The sequence below is a fragment of the Bubalus bubalis genome, chromosome 11 (genome assembly GCF_019923935.1).
Source record: "Bubalus bubalis isolate 160015118507 breed Murrah chromosome 11, NDDB_SH_1, whole genome shotgun sequence".
NCBI classification, from domain to species: domain Eukaryota; kingdom Metazoa; phylum Chordata; class Mammalia; order Artiodactyla; family Bovidae; genus Bubalus; species Bubalus bubalis.
The window spans coordinates 81853551-81873277 of record NC_059167.1 but is presented as its reverse complement, the minus strand read 5'-3'; the positions used below and the strand labels follow the sequence as shown (position 1 = coordinate 81873277).

Genomic DNA, 19727 nt, shown 5'->3' with positions numbered 1-19727 from the left:
CCAGGTTTGATCCCTGAGTCAGGAAGATCCCCGGAAGGATCTTCCTGGGGAGGAGGAAAGGGCAACCCACTCCAGTATTCTTGCCTGGGAAATCCCATGGACAGAGGAGTCTGGCAGGCTACAGTCCATGGGGTCACAAGGGTCAGACACGACTCAGTGACTAAACCACCATCATAGCCAATTAACAAAGTTGTGACAGTTTTAGGTGAACAGTGAAAGGACTCAGCCATACATATATATGTGTTCATTCTCCTTCAAACTCCCCTCCCATCCAGGCTGTGAAATGGCAGGTTTTTAAAAAGCAATTTATACCTTTCTGTAATATTTGACTTACATCCAAGTATCATATTGCTTTCATTTGTAAATGGTTAGTAGAAAATGTCTGAGATGTGGTATTATAAGCCATTTAAACTTTATTCTTTACATTTTTTGTTTTAAAAACAAAATGATTGAATGGGGTTTAAGAATATCCAGAAATCAGGAAAAGAACTGGGGAGTGGGTTACTACTTTGTTCCTGTCTTTGGGCTGCAAATATTTGTCAGTTAGATTCTAAAACTTCAGACAGAGCAGCCTGGTGGAGAATCCATTTGTGTGTCGCCACCTGGCAGCTTCTCCAGCCCTCACCCACCACCCCCGCCTTCCCAGTAAGAGCAGCCACCTCCTAGTGGGTTATGGGTGGGTGTAAAATGTGTGTGTGTGTTTGTGTGTGTGTGTGTGTGTATGTGTGTTGAGTAGTGTGGAGAGATAATGCCCTCTCCCCTGGGTTACACCTGCTCAAAACAGCCCTGAGCCCTTGGTGGGGGGGCAAAAACCTGATTTGGGGCTGACAGGGTCAGGGCAGTTTCTGGCATCAGCTGAGTCCTCTTTCCACCGCGTCTACCTCCTTCTCTCCCTACACAATTCTCTCTCAGGGACCACATCAGTGGACCTGCCAGCTGGTCTTGGTCAGGGCCACTCAGCTCCTCAGAGATTCTGTAGGAACCTTGGTTGTCAAAGGGATTCAGCTTCCTTCCTCTTAGGAGTTCTGCTTCTGTGCAAATGTGTAGGAGCAAAGAGAGATCTGCTGGGATGCCTGCAAGCATCCAAGAACCATGTACTATATCCTAGTGGATAATACATCAGGGGAGGACTAGCGGGGCACCATTTGTCTACAGAGTCTGAATTCAGGCCCTCATTCAGTTTAATATCCTTTATTGGTATAACAATAATTCACAAAGGGAGGAATCACTCCATTGTTCCTGTTACATTTCTGGTAACCAGTTAGATTCGAGATAAAATTGTTAGGTTTGGTCAGTGCCCTCAGGTTCTATCTCTCTTTGTCTCCCAGGGAATGTCTAGCCTTCCCAGGGAGTATTAATTCCTCAGGGGCCCTGAGGGAAGGTTAGTGATTCTGTATCTCAGCATTTTGGTTCAGACACAGGAAACGTAACTGGACAGTGTGTGGGGCTGGAGAAGGGAAGAGTTCTTCCTTCTAAGTTCTAAGCCAGAACTTCACGACTCTGCATTTGACGGTGGAACACTGGTCCTGCTGTGGGATTGGCTGTTTTCTGTTTGGGGATTAGTATGGCTACTGGTTTCTCTTCACATCTGATTTGGAGATGCTAAGGGTGTGCCTCTGATCCAAGCTCCCTTAATTATCCTAATGATTCAACAAGAATTTATCAAGAAGCTGCTATGTGATGGCCGAATGACCCCACACTGCCTTCAGCTTAGAAAGTTTATATGCCATTGCTAAACAACATCACTGCAGTGAGAAAAATGAGGCAAGTGTCCAGGGGTGGAGAAGGGTATCCAAGAACCTGTTTATAGCTTCAATGCCCTCAGGGCATGAAGCCACAGGATAGCTAGGATGGACCTGGGAAGGACTGGGGTAGGTTCTAAATAGGAGGAATAAAGAAATCTGCTCAACTCATATCCTGGGTGACTTCTGGAAATAGCCTCCCGGCTCCACTGCTCCAGTGCCCCAGTGGGTACCTGTCCATTGTCATATTCTGGCATCTCAGTCTCTGCACGTGTTTGTCCCCTAAAGCTGGTTCTTCCTCCTGAAGTTGGTGGCAGGTGGTACTCCCTGGGAAGTCAACTGGGGAGGCCATAGCCTTTGTGAGTAGGAGGGAGTTAGCCAGAAGGAGAAGTCATGGCTGTCTTAGAGATAGTCTCCAGGAAGGCGAGAGGCTATGAGGAGGCTCTTGCCCCTGACTCAGACTTGTGTAGAGAGTCCAGTTCCTTCCTTTTTCTGGGCTTCAGGGAGTCTATGCTTGAGATTACTACTAGTGATGGGGAAAAGTGACTGCCTGACCCTCCCCCTCCCTACTCACTTATGGTAATCGGGCGGGCTGTTAGGTTAGGTAATAAGCAACCCCCAAATCTCCGTGGGTTAACCCAGGAAGAATTTATTGCTTGCGTCACAGTCGAGTGCAGGCTCTGTGTCCCTCCTGGGCAGCTGTTCTTCAAGTAGAAACTCAAGGAATCTGGCTGCTTCTACCTGGCAACGCCATCATTTCAGAATTCTTTACTTCCAATCATACCAACAGGAGAGAGGGTGAGCCAAGGTTCTTGGGGGAATCATAGGAAAGCCAGGCACAGGCAGAAATTATGACGTAGCTTCAATTTAGCCGTCAAGGAGGCTGAAGCTCTAGTCTTTCCATGTCTGCAGGAGAGGAAATGGGATGGTCAGCACCACGTATATAACCTGTGTCTGTTATATTCATGCAGGGTCTTCAGCCCCCACCGTTGTTGCAACTACTTAGTTTTCAGATGTCCCTGCAGCCCTGTCTCCCTCTCCAGTACAGAGTTTCAGCTTTCTTGATTTTTTAAAACTTTAATGGTCACCTGTGTACTGATCGCGCATAAATATTTGAGACTTAAGGCACTATGTGATACCAAGACAGCCATGTAGTAAGTTGTTTGACAATATTTGCTTAGTTGAATGAAGGGAGAAGGCTAAGGATGTCTGGAGAAGTCGTCTCTGAATCAAATTTAAAGTGTCAACTACAAACTGCCTGTCAGCTACAAATTGGCTCTTGCCAAGAGCGTTTCCCAGCGACTGAACAGCAACAACAAGGGCATCTGTCTCCTGCCTCTGCAGAGACTGAACCCTGTGCTGCTGCAGCTGCTGACCTTCAACACCTGCTGAGGGGAGTGCAGGGTGGAGAGTGAGGCACTCTGTGCTCCAGGGAAACTGGTGGAACAAGTCTTTAGGAAGTTCATGCTTTTAGGAACCGATTTCATGATTCCAATCCTTGCATCTCTTCATATCTAGAAAAGCACTAAATCCCTTCATGGTGACACATGGCATTAGTTTGATCTCTGGTGAGTAGCTAAGATCAATCATGTGAGTGTTTTGTGACCGACTCCCAGTAAAACCTCTAGACACCAAGGGTTGAGTGAGCTTCCCTAGTCGACAACACTGTACATACTGCCAATATTGATGCTAGAATTAAGCATGCACACCTTCTCTTGCACACCAGCATCTCCTCTTCCTGCCTAGATCTGTGGGGCAGACTGCAGACTCCTTGGGCAGGGGCCGAAGGAAACGGAATTGATCCTTCCCTAGGGCTGGTTATAAGCAGCAGTATCCCTGTGGCTCCATCTCCACCTCCTTGACTGCCTCTCACTGTGGCCGCCAGCCCCTCCCTGTCCTCACCCTTCCCCGTGTGGCACACGGGGCCTGTCCTGCCCAGCCCCTCCCTCTGCAGTGCTGCCGCTGCCCGGTTCACCTTCTGCTGCTTCCTGCCGCTGACCACCACGTGGGCCCCATCTTGGGCCAGACACTGGGCGATGGTGAAGTTGATCCTGCAGGAGAGATGGAGAAGATGTGACAGTCAGCCCAGGGCTGAGCCCTTCCTTTCTTGCTGCATTTCTAGCCTTAAGGCCCCAAGTGAATTTCCTACTATCCTAGAGCAGCTAACCTCGTGCCCTGCTCACGGATGATCAGAGGACCGGAGAGAGTCAAGAGGGCACTTTCCTTCATGGGTGTGTTGGACAGGCTGCCTGTGTATATCAGATTTTAGCTTCACCTTCTATTCAAACGACTGCAACCTGAGAGTTTGTTGCCTCCAGTCTGTGAAACCACTGGGCACCTACAAGCACACAACTTGGAAGCATGGCATCTAACTCCATCCAGGGCGTCTCTCGATCAGTGGAGGAAGGGCACGAATGGCTGAACTGTCCCCCTGACTTTCCCTGATGGACGCTCTGAGATGTAGTTCCTAAGTTGCCTGGAGGACCTGTAGAACCTAGCGCTCGGTGGCCTGTAGTGGCAGCCAACTCCATGACCGGCCCATGCTGGCTTTCTCTCCTTTCCTGCTTCCCTCCTTGTTTCTTCTTAGGGTCACATTCCCAAATAAACTATGACACTTCTACCTGGTGGGCTCTGCTCTGTGGGGATGAATTAAGACAACGAGGTCGACAAAATCTAGAGATGCCCACAATTTCCAGGTCCCCCAGATGTTCTCTCACGCATTTGTAGAGCCTGTGACCACGGCGACTTTGTTGATGGGGTTGGTGTTACCCCTGGCTCCCCTGCTGGTGCTCCTCATGGACAGTGAGGACTTAGAGGGCAGGAGGCCCCTCCAAGCTCGGGTCAGGGGCCTAAACATAGGGTCTTTCTCTTGGTGAGCTTGGTCTAGAGAGGTTTCTAGAAAGTTAATCACAGTTGCAGGCAGCAGCGTCTCTGCGTAAGGAGCTGATGCAACACCTCCCTGGTTGGGCTAGATCCCGGGCAGTCTAGGGATCACCCTGGGAAGCTCAGCCTAGAGCCTGTTCTTCTAGTCCTTCTCATGGTTTTCTGAACACAGACTTTCCCATATGAAATCTTTTCTGTTTAAACTAACTGGAGTGGTTTCTGCTGTTTAGAAGCAAATCCTAACCTATTCTCACACAGGTTCAAAAATTATTTATTCATCGAGACCCTTAGGATAATGAACATGTACTATACAGGTTTGCTGCCTGAAGACCAAACAAATTGAGGTGTGAAAGGGCTTTGTAAAGTGCCTAAAATATAAGCAGTTCTGTAGCTTCTTATAAGGGTTGATGTGCGTTTCGTCATCCTATCCTTGAGAGACCCCTGGCCTGAGCCTCTGGATGCAGCTCACCCTGCTTGCAGTGCTTTGGCCTGCCTGCTTTCCCTCCCCCAGCCTCTTCTTTGTTTTCAGCGCATCAAGGGGATCCCTTCTGATGTATTATCTCCTCCATGTGACCTAGTGGTCCTCTGCTTACTCCCCTTCTAGCATTTATGGGACTAATTCTAATGGACTGTGTTGCATTTATCACTTTTAACAGGGTGCCCGCCACCTGGTACTTGCTTAGCAGATGTTTGTTAAAGGAATGAAAAAAAAGTGAATGAATTGAGATTTGGCTGCAGTGAGCTAGTGAGGTTGTGGGGACCCCTTTAGATCCCTGGGTTAAATTTCTTAGTCACACTCTTCCCCTGCGCTGTCTGGCTGTGTCTGCAAACATTTACTTTCAAGAAGCCATTCTTGGTTTTTAAGTGCTCAGGCTTTGAATGGCATCAGGCCTTGTGTGCACAGCGAACTTGTGTTTTCCTGATGTTTAGGATTCTGACCCTCTGCTCAAATCTCCACAAATCTATAGTTCTGAACTAATTTACATAAAACCAATTCCCTTATTTAAGCACTTAAACTTTGGTAAATCTTAGGCAAATATCAAAGCAGGTAGTGCTTTTGAAGCAAACTATATACACAAAAATTCATAATCTTTTATCTCAGGAACTTAGCTCCTATGGTTCCAATTCATTTATTATGGTTCCTTACCTCCCCTGTAGCCAGGGATTCAAAATAGAAGGATTTCCTCATCCTCCTACTTAACTTTTTGTCAGATTCACTCCAGGCAGTTTATTCTTAAATCTCCGGGGCTTCATCTCGTTCAAGAACAGAATCCCTCGATTTCCGTTCCCCAAACCATTTCTCAGTCTTTTTGACAAGGAAGAATCTACCTGGGGAAATAAAAAAGCTAAGCATTTCTCCCCCTGCTCCTCTGCCTGTTTCTTTCACATCTTCCTTTATTTTGGAAAAAAAGATACAGAATCTAGGAGTGTACCAGTTTCCTCATTTTTTTTCAACAAAAATTTAGTGGGAACCTGCTATGTACTGAGTGCGTGGAATACAAAGACGCCTCTATCATAGTTTTACCTTTGGTACTCAAAGTGAAGTTGTGCAACTCAGATTGGGGCTTGAACCCATGGTCTTTTAACTGAGATCACTCACCTGGTCTTAGGACTTAGTGAAGCTCAGATTCTTGATGTCATGACATAGAAAGAATTCAGTAGGAAACAAAATGATAAAGAAGTGAATTTATTTAGAGAGAAACATACTCCACAGACAGAACGTGGGCCATCTCGGAAGGCAAGTGCAGCACCGTGGTATGGGGTTGTCAGATTTTATGTGCGTGCTTTGTCACGCAGCTGTGTCCAACTGTTTGCGATTCCACAGTCTGGAGTGGATAATTTCACAGGCTAATGAGTGGGAGGAGTATTCTAGCTATTTTGGGAAAGGGGTGGGCATTTCCAGGAATTGGGCCATGGCGGCCCACTTTCTGACCTTTATGATTGGCCTTGGAACTGCCATGGAGCCTGTGAGTGTGTCATTTAGCTGATGTGTTAAAGTGAGCATATTCTGAGGCTCAAGGTCTGGTAGAAGTAGACTCATCTGCCAGCTTGGACCTATTTGGTTCTAATCAGTTTATGTCGTGTCCTCAGGCTATGTCACTCTTTTACAGGTTGTGAAAGAAAGAAAGGTAGCACTAAGTCGTGTCTGACTCTTGCGATCCCATGAACTGTAGCATGCCAGGCCCCTCTGTCCATAGGATTCTCTGTCCATAGGATTCTCCAGGCAATAATACTGTAGTGGGTTGCCATTTCCTTCTCCAGGGGAACTTCTCAACTCAGGAACTGAACCCCAGGTCTCCCATATTGCAGGCAGATGCTTTACCAACTGAGCTATGCAGGAAGCCCCTAAAAGGTTATGCCCTGCCCTCTTCCCCCCTGCTTCAAAAGTTCTCATACTCTGAACTGGGTCTGCAGACAAAAAAATGGTTATTATCCATAGTGTTAGGAGGTAAATATGATGAACACAGTTTCCAAACATTGAGGTTGCAGTGGTTAGATAAAATATATTGGGAAAAGTAATACCAGAGTGGACTCAGGAAAAGGAGCTTTTCTTATTGTGATTTTTACTTTAAAAGATGCATGCTTTTTAAAAAAGGGGTAAATGTTCACTGTAAAATTAAAAAATATATATTTGAGAAAATTTTTGAGAAAATTCAGGGAAAAGTTGTGAAAGGCTTCATAGTGAATCTGACTTTGAAATGGACTGATGTCTTCCATGGTAAGCCAGGCTTTGTCTAGCACACTCTTCAGGTGATCAGATTCTGTGGGGTCACTGCACCTTTCATTGCCTTTGAGTTATTTACAACTGATAGCAATTCAAATAATGCCTATCCACAGATGCAAATAAATGTTGTCTGGAGGAGATTCAATTGGTTTCCTTCCCTCCACTGTGGAAGAAATCAGCTTTGCATCTATTAAGCAAATTTATTTTAGTTTTCCTTATGGTCTCCCTCTATGTGCGGTTCTTTGAATTCACTTTTGAATCAGTTATAATATCTTAGTGGTTCCCTTCATGAATTATTGAGTTAAGTAAAAATTTTGGTACTTGTTCATTTTATATTTGTATGACAGTATGACTTTGCCTTATAAAAAATTATCTTTCAACAGAAGAAAGTAAAAATTTGATATCAAGTTAAATATTGTTTTTTTTTTTTTTTAAACAATTCCCTTAGCTACCTCTCTGCATATGCATTCTCATATAAAATCCATGTATTCAATTTTGCAGAAAGGGATCACAGTACAGATGGATTTTCCCTTTCTCCATCCTTCCCACCTTTTCCCCCTCTTCTTTTGTTTTTCCTTTCCTCCCTTCCTTCTTTTTCTTTCCTTCCTTCCTCTCTCTCTCTCTCTTTCTTATATTTACTTATTTGTGATATGGACCTTTTTAAAAAAATTATTTACTTATTTTTGACTGTGCTCGGTCTTTTGTTGTTGCACCAGCTTTTCTCTAGTTGTGGAGAGCGAGGGCTAGTCTCTAGTTTCGGTAAGAAGTGTGTACTTCTTTTGTGGAGGCTTCTTGCCGTGGAGCATGGGCTCTGGGCACTCAGGCTTTCAGTAGTTGCAGCACGCGGGCTCAGAAGTTGTGGCTCCCAGGCTCCAGAGCACAGATTCAACAGTTGTGGTGCATGGGCTTAGTTGTTCCATGGCATGTGGGATTTCCCCAGATCAGCGATCAAACCCATGTCTCCTGCATTGGCAGGTGGATTCTTGACCATGGAGCCACCAGGGAAGCCCTGATGTGGACCATTTTTTAAGTCTTTATTGAGTTTGTTACAATATTGTTGCAGGAAGGGGGACCTCTTCCAGGGCCCAAAACTAGGCTCTTGTCTAACACTCGGAAATGAATTGTCTGAGGAGACACATGTGCTGACAAACCAAGAGATTTTATTGGGAAAGGGCACGCGGGTGGAGAGCAGTAGGGTAAGGGAACCCAGGAGAACTGCTCTGCCGCATGGCTCACAGTCTCGGGTTTTATGGTGATGGGATTAGTTTCCGGGTGGTCTTTGGCCAATCATTCTAATTCAGAGTCTTTCCTGGTGGCGCACGCATTGCTCAGCCAAGATGGATGCTAGCGCGAGGGATTCTGGGAAGTGGACAGACACGTGGTGTCTGCTTTCAACCTTTCCCTAACTCTTCCAGTTGGTGGTGGCTTATTAGTTCTGTATTCCTTATCAGAATCTCCTGTCATAAAACAACCCATGCAAATGGTTACTATGGTGCCTGGCCAGGGTGGGCAGTTTCAATCAGTGTGCTTCCCCTAACAATATTGCTTCCGCTTTACATTTTGGTTTTTTTGGCCATGAGGCATGCGGGATCTTAGTTCCCTGGCCAGGAATTGAACCTGTATACCCTGCATTGGAAGGCAGATTCTTAACCACGGGACTACCAGGGAAGTCCCTCCTTAGCTGATTCTTAAAGGATGAATGAAATAAGGAGTTTAGGAATATGGGAGGGCACACCAAGTGCAAGGAAGGTGCAAGGAGAAAAAGCACAGTGGGAGAGACTACAGAGAGTTTGGTGTTCCTGGAACATCCAGGGTGAAGTGGGGATGGGCTAGAGATGAGGCTAGGGAACTAGTCAAGGGCCAGATGGTTGCACTTATTGAATGCTGAGATAGAGAGCCTGGGCTTTATCTAGAGGACAGAGGGGAGATATTGAAATTTAATAAGGAAGGTGAAAGGGTTGGATATTGACATGGTTAGATTTTTGCCTTCTAGAGACAATTTCTCTGTGTGTGTGTGTGTATGTGCTCATGCACAGTTTGATCTGGCAGCAAAGAGATTACTGTAGCAGGAGATAGGAAAGTCCTAAATCAATTGAATACTGTCAGGAAATAGATGACAGAATCAAACTGGATAAATTAAAGAGAGTTTTCATGAAGGGACTATTTTCAGAGGTACGGTATAGGATAGGTGCCGGGATTGTGTGGTACCTGGAGTCAGCAACAGGGGAATCAGCAACAGCTACCATCCAGGCCTGAAGGGATGAGAAGAGGAAGTTATTCAGTCAGTCAGTTGTGTCTGACACTTTGCAACCCCATGGACTGCAGCACGCCAGGCTTCCTTTCCATCACCAACTCCTGGAGCTTGCTCAAACTCACGTCCATTCCGTCGGTGATGCCATACAATAATCTCATCCTCTATAATCTCCTTCTCTTCTTGCCTTCAATCTTTCCCACCATCATGGTCTTTTCTAATGAGTCAGCTCTTCGGATCCAGGTGACCAAAGTATTGGAGCTTCAACTTCAGCGTCAGTCCTTCCAATGAATATTCAGGACTGATTTCTTTTAGGATCGACTGGTTTGATCTCCTTGCAGCCCAAGGGCCTCTCAAGAGTCTTCTCTAACATCACATTTTTATTTATTTATTTAAAAAATTTTTAATATGAATTTATTATTTTAATTGGAGGCTAATTACTTTACAATACTGTAGTGGTTTTGCCATACATTGATATGAATCTGCCACAGCTGTACATGTGTTCCCCATCCTGAACCCCTCTTCCACCTCCCTCCCCATCTCATCCCCTGGGTCATCCCAGTGCACCAGCCCTGAGCACCCTGTCTTGTGTGTCGAACCTAGATTGGCGATTCATTTCACACATGATAATATGCATGTTTCAATGCCATTCTCCCAAATCATCCCACCCTCGCCCTCTCCCACAGAGTCCAAAAGACCGTTCTATACATCTATGCCTCTTTTGCTGTCTTGCATATAGGGTTATCATTACCATCTTTCTAAATTCCATATATAAATGTTAGTATACTGTATTGGTGTTTTTCTTTCTGGCTTACTTCACTCTATATAATAGGCTCCAGTTTCATCCACCTCATCAGAACTGAGTCAAATGTATTCTTTTTAATGGCTGAGTAATATTCCATTGCATATATGTACCACAGCTTTCTTATCCATTCGTCTGCTGATGGGCATCTAGGTTGCTTCTATGTCCTGGCTATTATAAACAGTGCTGCAATGAACATTGGGGTACACGTGTCTCTTTCAATTCTGGTTTCCTCAGTGTGTATGCCCAGTAGTGGGATTGCTGGATCATAAGGCAGTCCTATTTCTAGTTTTTTAAGGAATCTCCACACTGTTCTCCATAGTGGCTGTACTAGTTTGCATTCCCACCAACAGTGTAAGAGGGTTCCCTTTTCTCCACACCCTCTCCAGCATTGATTGCTTGTAGACTTTTGGATCGCAGCCATTCTGACTGGTGTGAATGGTACCTCACTGTAATTTTGATTTGCATTTCTCTGATAATGAGTGATAACATCACATTTTGAAAGAATCAGTTTTTCGGCACTCAGCCTTCTTTATGGTCCAAATCTTACATCCATACGTGACTACTGGAAAAACCATAGCTTTGACTATACAGACCTTTGTTGGTAAAGTTGTGTCTCTGCTTCTTAATACACCGTCTAGGTTTGTCATAGCTTTTCTTCTAAGGAGCAAGCATCTTTAAGTGGGTTACCCCAACAAAGAGAGCTAGAGGGCTGCCCATCAGGAGCTGTGACTTCAGGTCGAGTGTTTTGGCAAGATTCAGGCCCCCTGCAGGAGGGAGCCAAAACAGTGATTCAAGATTTCGTTTTCTGAATCTACAACTTCATTCCTTTCCCTTCTCTGACCTACTATTATCAATTCTATTACCATCTATGGTGCCCTCCATTGTCAGAACCCTTTGGGAAGCCAGATGTAATCTATACAGGTCAGGTATAGACAGCCTCCAAGAACACAAAACAGAGTAGAGACAAGGAAGGCATAATTCTGAAGGGGCAAGTACAAGATAGTGTTGGGGAGGAAAAAAATTCCTCCTACCTATTGGCTGGTGTATTCATTAAACTGACATAAGACAGATTTTTTTTTTAAATTGTATGAGGCCATTTATATAATGTCTTCAGCCACACAAAGCAACAGCTAACATTTATCAAATATTTACTATAAGGCTAATATTATTCTAATACATTATATGAGTCAAGTCAATCCACAGAACAATCTGAAGATAGGTGCTTTATTATCCCCATATACAGGTCAGTTCAGTTCAGTCACTCAGTCGTGTCCGACTCTTTGCGACCCCATGAACCGCAGCACACCAGGCCTCCCTGTCCATCACCAACTCCCGGAGTTCACTCAAACTCATGTCCATCGAGTCGGTGATGCCATCCAGCCATCTCATCCTCTCTCCTCCCCTTCTCCTCCTGCCCCCAATCCCTCCCAGCATCAGGGTCTTTTCCAATGAGTCAACTCTTCGCATGAAGTGGCCAAAGTACTGGAGTTTCAGCTTTAGCATCAGTCCTTCCAGAGAACACCCAGGACTGATCTCCTTTAGGATGGACTGGTTGGATCTCCTTGCAGTCCAAGGGACTTTCAAGAGTCTTCTCCAACACCACAGTTCAAAAGCATCAATTCTTCGGTGCTCAGCTATCTTCACAGTTCAACTCTCACATCCATACATGACCACTGGAAAAACCATAGCCTTGACTAGACGGACCTTTGTTGGCAAAGTAATATCTCTGATTTTCAATATGCTAACTAGGTTGGTCATAACTTTCCTTCCAAGGAGTAAGCGTCTTTTAATTTCATGGCTGCAATCACCATCTGCAGTGATTTTGGAGCCCCCAAAAATAAAGTCTGACACTGTTTCCACTGTTTCCCCATCTATTTCTCATGAAGTGATGGGACCAGATGCCATGATCTTCGTTTTCTGAATGTTGAGCTTTAAGCCAACTTTTTCACTCTCCACTTTCACTTTCATCAAGAGGCTTTTTAGTTCCTCTTCACTTTCTGCCATAAGGGTGGTGTCATCTGCATATCTGAGGTTATTGATATTTCTCCCGGCAATCTTGATTCCAGCTTGTGCTTCTTCCAGCCCAGCATTTCTCATGATGTACTCTGCATAGAAGTTAAATAAGCAGGGTGACAATATATAGCCTTGACGAACTCCTTTTCCTATTTGGAACCAGTCTGTTGTTCCATGTCCAGTTCTAACTGTTGCTTCCTGACCTGCATACAGGTTTCTCAAGAGGCAGGTCAGGTGGTCTGGTATTCCCATCTCTTTCAGAATTTTCCACAGTTTATTGTGATCCACACAGTCAAAAGCTTTGGCATAGTCAATAAAGCAGAAGTAGATGTTTTTCTGGAACTCTCTTCATTTTTCCATAATCCAGCGGATGTTGGCAATTTGATCTCTGGTTACTCTGCCTTTTCTAAAACCAGCTTGAACATCTGGAAGTTCTCAGTTCACATGTTGCTGAAGCCTGGCTTTGAAAACTTTGAGCATTACTTTACTAGCGTGTGAGATGAGTGCAATTGTGCGGTAGTTTGAGTGTTCTTTGGTATTGCCTTTCTTTGGGATTGGAATGAAAACTGACCTTTTCCAGTCCTGTGGCCACTGCTGAGTTTTCCAAATGTGCTGACATATTGAGTGCAGCACTTTCACAGCATCATCTTCGCGGATTTGAAATAGCTCAACTGGAATTCCATCACCTCCACTAGCTTTGTTCATAGTGATGCTTTCTAAGGCCCACTTGACTTCACCTACAGCCAGGATATCTGGCTCTAGGTCAGTGATCACACCATCGTGATTATCTGGGTCATGAAGCTCTTTTTTGTATGGTTCTTCTGTGTATTTTTTGCCACCTGTTCTTAATATCTTCTGCTTCTGTTAGGTCCATACCATTTCTGTCCTTTATCAAGCCCATCTTTGCATGAAATATTCCCTTGGTATCTCTAATTTTCTTGAAGAAATCTCTAGTCTTTCCCATTCTGTTGTTTTCCTCTATTTCTTTGCATTGATCGCTGAGGAAGGCTTTCTTATCTCATCTGCTATTCCTTGGAACTCTGCATTCAGATGCTTATATCTTTCCCTTTCTCCTTTGCTTTTTGCTTCTCTTCTTTTCACAGCTATTTGTAAGGCCTCCTCACACAGCCATTTTGCTTTTTTGCATTTCTTTTCCATGGGGATGGTCTTGATCCCTTTCTCCTGTACAATGTCATGAGCCTCCATCCATAGTTCATCAGGCACTCTGTCTATCAGATTTAGTCCCTTAAATCTATTTCTCACTTCCACTGTATAAGCATAAGGGATTTGATTTAGGTCATATCTGAATGGTCTAGTGGTTTACCCTACTTTCTTCAATTTAAGTCTGAATTTAGCAATAAGGAGTTCATGATCTGAGCCACAGTCAGCTCCTGGTCTTGTTCTTGCTGACTGTATAGAGCTTCTCCATCTTTGGCTGCAAAGAATATAATCAATCTGATTTCGGTGTTGACCATCTGGTGATGTCCATGTGTAGAGTCTTCTCTTGTGTTCTTGGAAGAGGGTGATTGCTATGACCAGTGTGTTCTCTTGGAAAAACTCTATTAGCCTTTGCCCTGCTTCATTCTGTACTCCAAGGCCAAATTTTCCTGTTACTCCAGGTGTTTCTTGACTTCCTACTTTTGCATTCCAGTCACTTTCACTTCACTATAATGAAAAGGACATCTTTCTTGGGTGTTAGTTCTAAAAGGTCTTGTAGGTCTTCATCAGATCAGATCAGATCAGATCAGTCGCTCAGTCGTGTCTGACTCTTTGCAACCCCATGAATCACAGCACGCCAGGCCTCCCTGTCCATCACCAACTCCCAGGGTTCACTCAGACTCATGTCCATCGAGTCAGTGATGCCATCCAGCCATCTCATCCTCTGTCGTCCCCTTCTCCTCCTGCCCCCAATCCCTCCCAGCATCAGAGTCTTTTCCAATGAGTCAACTCTTCACATGAGGTGGCCAAAGTACTGGAGTTTCAGCCTTAGCATCATTCCTTCCAAAGAAATCCCAGGGCTGATCTCCTTCAGAATGGACTGGTTGGATCTCCTTGCAGTCCAAGGGACTCTCAAGAGTCTTCTCCAACACCACAGTTCAAAAGCATAAATTCTTTGGTGCTCAGCCTTCTTCACAGTCCAACTCTCACATCCATACATGACCACAGGAAAAACCATAGCCTTGACTAGACGAACCCTTGTTGGCAAAGTAATGTCTCTGCTTTTGAATATGCTATCTAGGTTGGTCGTAATTTTCCTTCCAAGGAGTAAGTGGCTTTTAATTTCATGGCTGCAGTCACCATCTGCAGTGATTTTGGAGCCCAGAAAAATAAAGTCTGACACTGTTTCCACTGTTTCCCCATCTATTTCTCATGAAGTGGTGGGACCGGATGCCATGATCTTCGTTTTCTGAACGTTGAGCTTTAAGCCAACTTTTTCACTCTACTCTTTCACTTTCATCAAGAGGCTTTTTAGTTCCTCTTCACTTTCTGCCATAAGGGTGGTGTCATCTGCATATCTGAGGTTATTGATATTTCTCCCGGCAATCTTGATTCCAGCTTGTGCTTCTTCCAGCCCAGCATTTCTCATGATGTACTCTGCATATAAGTTAAATAAACAGGGTGACAATATACAGCCCTGACGAACTCCTTTTCCTATTTGGAACCAGTCTGTTGTTCCATGTCCAGTTCTAACTGTTGCTTCCTGACCTGCATACAAATTTCTCAAGAGGAAGATCAGGTGTTCTGGTATTCCCATGTCTTTAAGAATTTTCCACAGTTTATTGTGATCCACACAGTCAAAGGCTTTGGCATAGTCAATAAAGCAGAAATAGATGTTTTTCTGGAACTCTCTTGCTTTTTCCATGATCCAGCAGATGTTGACAATTTGATCTCTGGTTCCTCTGCCTTTTCTAAAACCAGCTTGAACATCAGGAAGTTCATGGTCCACATATTGTTGAAGCCTGGCTTGGAGAATTTTGAGCATTACTTTACTAGCGTATGAGATGAGTGCATTTGTGCGGTAGACCATTCAACTTCAGCTTCTTCAGTATTACTGGTTGGGGCATAGGCTTGGATCACCATGATATTGAATGGTTTGCCTTGGAAATGAACAGAGATCAGTCTGTTGTTTTTGAGATTGCATCCAAGTACTGCATTTCGGACTCTCTTGTTGACTATGATGGCTACTCCATTTCTTCTAAGGGATTCCTGCCTGCAGTAGTAGATATAATGGTCATCTGAGTTAAATTCACCCATTCCAGTCCATTTCAGTTCGCTGATTCCTAGAATGTCGACCTTCACTCTTGCCATCTCCTGTTTGACCACTTCCAATTTGCCTTGATTCATGGACCTGACATTCCAGGTTCCTATGCAATATTGCTCTTTACAGCATCGGATCTTGCTTCTATCACCAGTCACATCCACAGCTGGGTATTGTTTTTGCTTTGGCTCCATCCCTTCATTCTTTCTAGAGTTATTTCTCCACTGATCCCCAGTAGCATATTGGGCACCTACCGACCCGGGGATTTCCCCTTTCAGTATCCTATCTTTTTGCCTTTTCATACTGTTCATGGGGTTCTCAAGGCAAGAGCACTGAAGTGGTTTGCCATTCCCTTCTCCAGTGGACCACATTCTGTCAGACCTCTCCACCATGACCCATCCATCTTGGGTGGCCCCACACAGCATGGCTTAGTATCCTCATATTACACATGGGCAAAATGAGGCAAAGAGAGATTAAAGAACTTCTCCAAGGTGACCCAGCTAGTAAGAGTCAGATCTGGAATTTGAATCTAGGCCATCTGGCTCCAAAGACACACATATGCCCTCTCTATTGACATAAGACAGATTAGCAGGAGAAAAACAAATGTAACTTCATACTTGTGGGAACCTCACATAGACCTAAGAGGGTCACAGACAGTCAGGTAATTGAGGCTTATATGTCATTCTGAGCTAAGGAGAGAAGGTAGGGTTCTGGGCTTCAAAGTGAAGGAAGGTAATTCATAGGAAGATGGGAAGAGCAAATGTTTGGTAAATAAATTATTGCCCTGCCATGAAGAGACAATGGGGACATAGAGAGGACTTTGAAGCTCCCTGCCAGCTTCCCGTATCTTTGGCCCATATTCTTTGTGGTTATCGTTGGTGATAGTTCTCTTCCTAGACCAGGCCCTCTATCTAAGTTGTTTTAGGCATTGAAGGTAGAGGTATTATAAAAAGGTCTTCCTGAGTCTTTTAGGCTTTGATTGACTTCAAGTCAAAATAATCCAAATGACAAAGTGGCATGTTTTGAGGAAGCTTGTTCTGAACCTTTTCAATATCTAGCCAATCCAATTCTTGAAAACATTAGTTTCAACACCGACTTTTTTTTGTATCAATATTATCTTTGCTTTGTTCCTGTATAACTCCCCATCCCACCCCCCATACGTGTTCCTTGATGAGAGCTGAGGTGTGGAAAGGTCCTTAAATGAAAATTATCCACACACCCACTGCCCACCCCCATTCTATCTAAATTCACAACAGCCCAACACAAGCTGAAACATTTAATTTCTAATACCAGGCTATACTCTTAACAAAATTAAATATAAACTAGAGAAAGATAAGAAACCCTAAGGCATTTAAATATTAAATGAAGCATCCCAGAAACCGATACTTAGAATGTTTTTCTTGGCAACTGGGAACTTTTTTCACTCTGAGTCACAGCAGAATAATGTGACTTTCTTCCTTTTTAAAGTTTGGCTAATGGGAAGGGGAGGTAGAAAAGGAGATTTTGCATAACTTTGAGCACAGGTGCATTCTCAGGAAGATCATTTTTCAAAAAGACCACAGATAGAAGTTGAAGATCTGCAGATTGATTTCCCTTTTAAAAAGCAAATTTACTGAAGTATATTTTACTTATAAAAATTAAGTATACAGTGACATTGCAACAATCTCATTAAGACAGTCTTAGAACATTTTCATCACTCCAATAAGATCCTTCCAGTCCTTTATAGTTAATCCCCATTCTCACCCCCAGCCCCAGGCAGCCACTGATCTACTTTCTGCCTCTATTAATTTTATATATATTTCCCTTTTCTGAACTTTCATGAAAGTGAAAGTTGCTCAGTTGTGTCTGACTCTTTGCGACCCCATGGACTATACAATACATCGAATTCTCCAGGCCAGAATACTGGAGTGGGTAGCCATTTCCTTCTCCGGAGGATCTTCCCAACCCAGGGATTGAATCCAGGTCTCCTGCATTGCAGGCAGATTCTTTACCAGATGATCCGCCAGGGAAGCTCTAAACTTTCATATAAATGAGGAAATCAATTTCTTGAAAATATGTATGCCTACTTGGAAAGTCTTTGCTCAGGTATTGTTCTATAGCATTCTCTGGCCAAGTGGGTGGGACACTTGGTAACATGGGGAAGGAAATATATCTGTATAAAATATTCTATTTGTACATATTCTTCTTACCTTGGTGGTGAGCCCCAGGTGCTGTGCTTGATGCCTGGAGAGAATCTCAGTGACAGCGAGAGCTCTCAGGTGTGCAGGCCTCAGGGTCTGGGCAGCTGGCTCCTCCCCTCTGCGCTTTAGCTCAGGCCACGCCTTTCTCCTCCTCCCAGGACACACCCACCAGATCGCCATGCTCTCTTTCCAGCCATCACTTTGTTGAGTCGCCAAAGCCCCAAACCAGGTATTTAAAGACACCAAATCATATTGTGTCCATCAGACTAGGCCTCTTAAACACTTTTGTTATCATCACAGTGCACAGTGACCTCTGTGACTTTCTACAGCACTGTACTCATTTGCTTCCAAGACCGCTGTTCTTTTCTTGTATTTTGTGTTAACCACTGTTCATTCAGTCGTCCAAGTCAGAAACCTCAGAATCAGCCATGATTCTTCCTCTCACTTCTTCCACATCCAACTGTCACCAAGTCCTGCCAAGATTATATCTGCTCTGTGTAAGCTGACCTCCTCCTTATCCCACTGCTACTTTATCTTACTGAGGTGGTCATGTATCTTGCCTGGAGTAGAGTTGTAGCTTCTTTTCTGCTGTTGCTTCCAAACTAAGCTGAGGTGATCTTTCCAAGATGAAAATCTGATCAAGTCCATCTCATTGCTAAAATTCAACAATGGCTCTCCATCAACTTTTTTCTTTTTTTAAATGTTATTGAAATATAGTTGATTTATAACGTTGGGTTAATTTCTGCTGTACAGCAAAGTGATTCAGATACATACATACATACATACATATTATTCTTTTTCAATATCCTTTTCCATTATGGTTTATCACAGAATATTGAATATACTTCCCTGTGCTATTCAGTTGTTGTTGATTAGTCACTTAGTTGTGTCCAACTCTTGAGACCCCATGGACTGTAACCTGCTCAGCACATCTGTCCATGGGGTGTTCCTGTTGAGAATACTGGAGTGGGTTGCTATTTCCTTCTCCATCTCCATTGACTTTTCTGATAGTTTAAATTCCTTGGCTTCCAAGGCTGGGATTTTGTTGATCTGTCCCTGGCCTGTTTCTCTTTGCCATCACAAGCTCCTTTTACACAAAATCTCACACTATCCCTGTATGTCTATACTTACAATCTCCTCCTCTGGATTGCTCCTACTCTTTGCTCCAGACTCAGCACAGGCATCATCTCCTCTGAAGGTGATTTTGTCTGCAGGGAAGGCTTCTTAGATACACCTGTTTGGTGTTTCCAACCAAACCCTCTGTCTCAGCCCTGTGCCTTCTCCTACCCTCTTTAGGCTGATAGCACCTTAAGGGGAGAGTCGATATTTTATACTTCTCCAAGCTCAGGTTTGCATGTTTTGTTCGGAGTTCTCTTTAAAAAATGACATTTCTCTGTCGATGCCTTGAGCCTCTTATGGCATCATGTGTCTTGTGTGTTGAGACCCAAAGAGTCAAAGCCTAAGATTCAGCTGGAGGAATCAGATGTGTGGTTGAGCTGATGTTGTTTTCTATTACAATCAGCCTCTTTCTTCCAAGGAGGGTCCAATTGCCTTTTTTTTTTTTTTAAGTGCTTACTGTGTATCAAACTCAGATTCCTTAAGTATTTTCATCTTTATAAAAATCCACTGAGGTAGGTGATACTATCCCCATTTACACATAGGGAAACTGGGTCATAGAGAAGTTAAATAACTTGCCAAACCACGTATCATCACTGTCCATTAGTAACGGGATTTGTCTCTAAGCCCCATGCTCTTAACTTCTAAGGTATCTATTAATATATCTTGGAGATAATAATCTAATAATCTATCTTGGAGAAGGCAATGGCACCCCACTCCAGTACTCTTGCCTGGAGAATCCCATGGATGGAG

At 44.0% G+C, this 19727-nt stretch overlaps 1 long non-coding RNA gene across 3 annotated transcripts; it reads right to left on the bottom strand.

Annotated features, from left to right (window-relative positions):
* Positions 1-2516: 2516 nt before the first annotated feature.
* LOC112587904 lies at positions 2517-17973 on the bottom strand. 3 transcript variants are annotated; one of them, XR_003112421.3, is made up of 6 exons: positions 17868-17973; positions 11000-11170; positions 9559-9602; positions 5773-5954; positions 3718-3793; positions 2517-2648 (listed from the first exon to the last, which is right to left on the bottom strand). It is a non-coding gene; the product is annotated as an uncharacterized LOC112587904 (long non-coding RNA). The 3 variants fall into 3 exon arrangements; XR_003112420.3 differs by lacking the exon at positions 5773-5954; XR_006542953.2 differs by lacking the exons at positions 5773-5954; positions 11000-11170 and having other exon boundaries at positions 17868-17953.
* Between the last annotated feature and the right edge of the window lie 1754 nt (positions 17974-19727).